Source organism: Monodon monoceros, unplaced genomic scaffold (assembly GCF_005190385.1).
Source record: "Monodon monoceros isolate NGI ecotype Baffin Bay Population unplaced genomic scaffold, NGI_Narwhal_1 Super_Scaffold_1, whole genome shotgun sequence".
Lineage (NCBI taxonomy): Eukaryota > Metazoa > Chordata > Mammalia > Artiodactyla > Monodontidae > Monodon > Monodon monoceros.
Window position 1 is genome coordinate 81,644,625 of NW_021703765.1, and position 6,396 is coordinate 81,651,020.

The window sequence follows — 6,396 nt, forward strand, 5'->3', positions numbered from 1 at the left end:
GACCCCAGCCCCAGGGACCATGTGACTGCAACTGAGACCTCAGTTGCAACTCGGACCCTGCCTGAGACCACCTAGCCGAGCCTCGTTGATGCCAGAACCGTGACATAATAAAATCATTGCTGTTGTTTTATGCCACTAAGTTTGGGGTGGTTTGTTACATAGCAACAGATACTGGGAAGAGTGAGCTAGTCGGAGGGATTGTGGGTGGAGGCTCTCATGGGGAGCTATTACTTGTCTGATTGCACAACAGAATCTGTCTCCAGAGCTCACTCACTCCCATGCCTGGGTTAATGCTAGTCTGTCGCGAGAAAAAAAGGAGAGGCCACGCTTGAGTCCCCCGAGGCCCCTGAGCTGCACACAGCCCTGTGCCTGCTGGCAGAAGTTGGCTCAGCCATACCACTCAGTACTTGCTGTGAATTTCCCGGGACAAAGCGGTGACCCACGTGCTTGGGGACAAACTGTCCTTTACAGTGTTGGTCCTTCCAGAAGCTCAGGCCCAGCCCGCTCTCACTGACTTGTGAATGGCACTTGTCACCTTCTGAAAGTGGAGGAGTGGGGAAGCAAATTAAACCCTTGAAGGCGAACTTGCTAGATGTTTGCATAACCCAGGCTGGAGAATTTCCTCTCGCTGAGATTGGAGGAGGCTGAATCGCAATGGGTCCCACACTTTTCAGCGCCATTCTGCTCTCCACTCCCTCACTCAGGTCCTGTGGGACTTCCTGGTTCCCATTCTGTCCTGCTACCCTGGGCAGGTCACCTCTGAAAGAAGGGAGATGATGTTGAATGTGAATTGTACCCGGGTGGCGTCTACACAGATCAGGAGATAATCCAGCTAATTGGATCCTTTGAAGCTTACAAGGAAACATTCCACTCTGGACCTCAAATGCCCAAACTGCTGCCCACCCCCCCCCCACACACACACACACACTCCTGGGGCATTCAGGCATCCCCGTGCAGCTCTGCCCCATCCCCCCTGCAGCACTCATGGGTCCAGTTCCTGCCCTCTCCACACCTGAACTACCATTTGCTTAATTCTTTAAAATCAACCACTTGCTTTCTCTTTAAGAAAATACATTGACTTAAAAAAGACAGCTTAGATTACCGCATAATTGGAAAGCCAATATCACATGTCATAAACAGAAGGTGACCGTGAAAATAAATACAAGGACACGAAGGGGATCACCAAAATCTGGTTTCCATCCTGCTGCCTGACCGGATGAAGTTTTTTTGAGATGGAAACTTTCTCTTGCTTTGTTGTAAAGATACCTGAGCCAGACTCAGTGAGCCCCGTCAAAGACATATCAGCACCCCGTGGAGACTTTCTCCTTCAAGTTGGCAGAAGAATGGAAAGGAGAAAGGGAGTGACTTTCTTGTCACTGAGGATTATTTAATGCTGTGTCTGCATCCACCCCAGGTCCTCTCAACCACTGGGGAAGGAAGGTTATGATGGTGAATGCTTAAGAAGAGCTTGCTGTGGGCTTGAGTCAATTCCAGGACATTCAGTGCACTATCTCATTTAATCCTCAACAACCCTATGAAGTAGAAGTAGGTGCTGTTATCATCCTCACATGGGACCCAGAGAGGTTAAGTAACTTACCAAAGGTCACACAGCCAGTGAGTAGTGAAGCAGGGATTTGAACCCCGAGCTCCCCAGCTCACTGCCTGGGAAGCACAGGTCTACACCCGTCAGGTCCAAGGACAATTGCTTGGAGTCTCTGTACTGGGTTGAATAATGTCCTATCCAACCTCCCCCCTCCCAAATTTGTGTCTACCTGTGAAGGTGACTTTATATGGAAATAGGGTCTGCACATAGAATTAAATTAAGATGAGGCCTTACTGCAGATGAACGGATAAAGATGTGAGATACACACACACACACACACACACACACACACACACACGTACACAATGGAATGCTACTCAGCCATAAAAAAGAATGGAATAATGCCATTTGCAGCAACATGGATGGACCTAGAGATGATCATACAAAGTGAAGTAAATCAGACAGACAAAGACAAATACCATATGATATCACTGATATGTGGAATCTAAAATATGGTACAAATGAACTTACTTCCAAACTGAAACAGACTCACAGGCACAGAAAACAAACTTATGGTGACCAAAGGGGAAAGTGGGGGAGAGATAAATTAAGAGTTTGGGATTAGCAGATGCAGACTACTATATATAAAATAGATAAACAACAAGGACATACTATATAGCACAGGGAACTATATATATTCAATATCCTGTGATAAACCATAATGGAAAAGAATATATATATATATATATATATAAAAAATACTGAATTCCTTTGCTGTACACCAGAAACTAGCACAACATCGTAAACCAACTATACTTCAATTAAAAAAAAAAAGATGAGATCCAATGACTGGTGTCTTTATAAGAATATGGAAACCTGGACACAGTGTTACACAGAGGGAAGACAGCCATGTGACCATGGAGACAGATATGGGAGTGATGGGGCCACAAACCAAGGAATACCCAGGAAGCTGGCAACCACTAGAAGCTGGAAAAGACGTGGAAGGATCCTCCCCTAGAGCCTTCTTCAGGGGAGCACCGCCCTGCCAACACCTCGATCTCAGGGTTTTGGCCTCCAGAGCTGTTAAGGGAGTACGTTTCTGTCTTTTAAGGCACGTAGTTTGTGGTAATTGTTATGGAAGCCCCAGGAAATGAATACAGTCACCTTGGCCAGTGTTTGGGGGGAAATGTCTCCCAAGAGGATGAGAGTCTCATGGGAAAGGGGCCTGGAGTTCGCTGCAGGAGGTCTCTTGTTTTTTGGTTGGAAAGGCTGAATTCCCAGCTTTCCCCACCTGCTCTGACACCTGCTGGGGCAACCTGACCTTCCCTGGTCCTCCTATGCTTCTCTTGCTGTGTGACTTTGGGCAAGTGACTTAACTTCTCTGAGCCCCCAATTCCTGTCATGGATTTAGCGAGAAATAGACCCCCGGGAGGCAGCTCTTATATCTCAGTAGATTTAGGCTTTAGGACTCTTCACCATTTGGAGTTACCTCACCTGTTGTTTGCCTGCTTGTGTCTGTCTAAACCAGTGTTGTCCAGCGGAATTTATTTTATTTTCTATTTTACTTATTTATTTAGTTTTGGTCGTGCCATACAGCATGGGGGATCTTAGTTGCCGGACCAGGGATTGAACCCGCGCCCCCTGCAGTGCAAGCATGGAATCCTAACCACTGGACGGCCAGGGAATTTGCTAAACAATGCAAATGTATTCCCTTACAGTTCTTGAGGGCAGAGGTCTGAACTGGGCCTTACTGGTCTGCAATCAAGGTGTTGGCAGGGCTGCGTTCCTCTCTGGAGACTTGGGTGCGGAGTGGGAGGGAGGAGAATGTGTTTTCTTGCCTTTTTCAGCTTCTAGAGTCTCATGGCCCCATATCACTCTGACGTCTGCTTCCATTACTGGATCTTCCCCAACTCTGACCCTCCTGCCTCCCTCTTATGAGGACTCTTGTGGTTACACTGGGCGGCCCCTCCAATAATCCAGGATAATCTCCCTTTTCTGAGATCCCTAACTGAATCACATCTGCAAAGTCCCTTTGTCATGTAAGGTCACATATTCACAGGTTCCGGGGATTAGGACACGGACATCTTTGGGGACCATTATTCTGCCCCCCAAACCCCACGTGGCTAGTGGCTACCATACTGGACAACGCAGGTCTGGACCTTCCGTTCCTAGAGGATCTGACACTGATGTGTCCCCTGAGCCAGGCACACAGCAGGTGCCCAATTAACGTGTTCAATTAATGAAATTTGAATACCGCCTCTATAACATGTTTGTTGAAGGAGGTGTTGGCTTTAAACTCTTAAGTCCAAACTAAACTTTGCAAAATGGAGACCCGCATTCTGGTGCCTCTAACAGAGCCTAGGCTACTCCTCGGAAATGCTTCTTTTCCCAGCTCTACTGTGTGACCTTAAGCAAACCTCTGTACATCTCAGCATTGACTTCCTCATCTGTACAGTCCTGAGAGACAGCTACCAAAAGCCTCATAAGAGAAAAGAAAACCGAGGCACAGAAAAGCTAAGGGGCTGGCCCAAGGGCAAGGTCATGAGGAAGGGGAGGAATCTGTTCCAAAGTCCGGAATGCACTTCAGAAAGAGGGTGTAAGAAACCAGTAGAAAGGCTTTCTGCACCATCTGGGGAAGAAAAGATAGCCTGGACTAGGGGTACAGCCAGTGACTGACTTCTTAAATGCTGTGCTATCTGCCTGGAGAGTTCTAAACTTTTTCTGACTGTTGAACTCCTACTCACCTGTCAAGACCCAGTTCAAATGTCCCTTTTTTAAGGAAACTGTCCTTGACTCCCTGAACCCACCTCTAATCTAACAAAAAGAGCCCAAGATCCCTGGACCTCCCACAGAAGCTGTGCTGCCCCATCACAGTCCAGATATTTTAAATCACCTGCCTAAAACCACATGGGCCAGCAAGTGACAGATCTGGAACGTAAACCCAGGTGATCTGGCTCCAATGTCTATGCTGTCATGAGGCTATACGTACACATTCAGCACACACACACACATCCCTAACTGCACACATATAAACACATGTACACACATCCATATATACAAACATGCACATGCTCACACATTCCACACACAGGTATACACATCACATCTATAAATACATGCATGTACACACAACACACGAACACACACAGTCCTATTCTTTTGCACATGTGTGACCATTGAATGCATGTGCGTACATATGTGCACACACCCCATAGACATGCAGGTAGACCAGACGCGCTCGCCCCTCGCACAAGCTTGTTCCCCGGCACACACGCATACAACATGCTAGACCATGCACCAGCCCGTAGGCGTGTACACACAGGCGTGCAGGAAGCCCACCTGCCCACACAACCCTACATAGGGGCCTACACCTAAAAATAAAATCTAACGCTTACCACTGGGACAGCATGGGTAGGCACACACAAATACATGTGTATGTATCCTCACACATCTAGCTAAAAATTCACATGTACCATGAACTCAATCACAGACAGAAAAATATCTAACTCAAATATGTGAACTGGAATATTCAAAATTCCACCTTCCTCCCGTGCACCCCCAGACATACAGATGCATACTCGGGAACTCGCCCAGGCTCCTGTTCTCTGTCCCCAGGCCCCGCCCTGCCCACCCTCGCCAGGGTAGGAGGTAGCGGGCAGCACGGTGTGTGTGCTGGGAAGAGGGACGGGTCCAGCCCCAGCCCTGTCCTCAGAGCCCACCTGGCCTGGTCCTTGTCTCCCTGATCACACTCCTTCTGACCCCTGCACCACCCGGCCCATGCTGGATCCTGGGGCCAGAGGCAGGCCCAACACACTCCAGGGGCCCCAGATGAGGCCCAGAAATCTGGGAGGGCACAGGGACCCCTCCACCCACCCTCGAGCCCGCGCCCGCTGGCCCCGCTGAGCAGAGAGGAAGAGGAAGCACAGCATGGGCCGGTGGGGAATGGGGGGGGGCGCCGGCACAGACAGCCTTCTGCGCGGCCAGATGGCCGGCCATCTGCGGTCCCCTCCTTCTCTGCCATGGTCGGGCCTGGTGCCGGGGCGAGCGGCCTCGGAGCTGGCCAAGCACGGTGGAGACGTGTGCTGCCTGCCACGCCCGGCTGCTGTGGCCCAACCTCTCCCCCCATAGTGCAGGCACCTCTGTTCTGGAAGATTCTGGGGCTTCGGAATCCAACCCCTTCATCCAATCATTCATTTATTCCCCAAACACCAAGTGCTTACTAAGTGCTGGTCCTAGAGATACAATGACAAATAAAACAAATATTTGTTGAGTACCTATTCCTCTTGCTCTCTGCTCAGCTGGACAAGTTGGGGTCTCCAGAGTGGAGCGAGGGGTGCCTGTCCCTTCCCAGACTTCTGGGTCTCATCTGGGCCCGCTGGGTCTGCCTCTGGTCCCGGGATCCAGGCACTTTTCTAGGAATCAACAAATTTGACAACAAATATATATTAGACATCTACTCTGCGTCGGTCACTAGGCTGATGACAACACCGAGCAAACCAATGTGTATTGAGCACCTACTATGTGCTGGGAGCTGTTCTAGGCACAGGGAATACAGCAGTGAACAAACTAATTATTTGTTGAACACCTACTACATGCCAGGCACTGGGGAGACAGTGGTGACCAAGAAGGACAAGGTCTCTGCCCTGACCAAGTTTGCAGTCTCCGGGGCAGAGGGGATGGATGAGCTATAGTGAATACATGAAAAATAAGGGGTGAGGGAAGGACAGTGGTATTCTTATCCATTTGATCATTTTAGATGGGCAGTCAGGGATGCCTTCTCTGAGGAGGTGACATGGAGCAGAGCCCTGGGTGGAGCAAGGAATCAGCCCTCAGGCTCCCTGGGGAAGAATGTT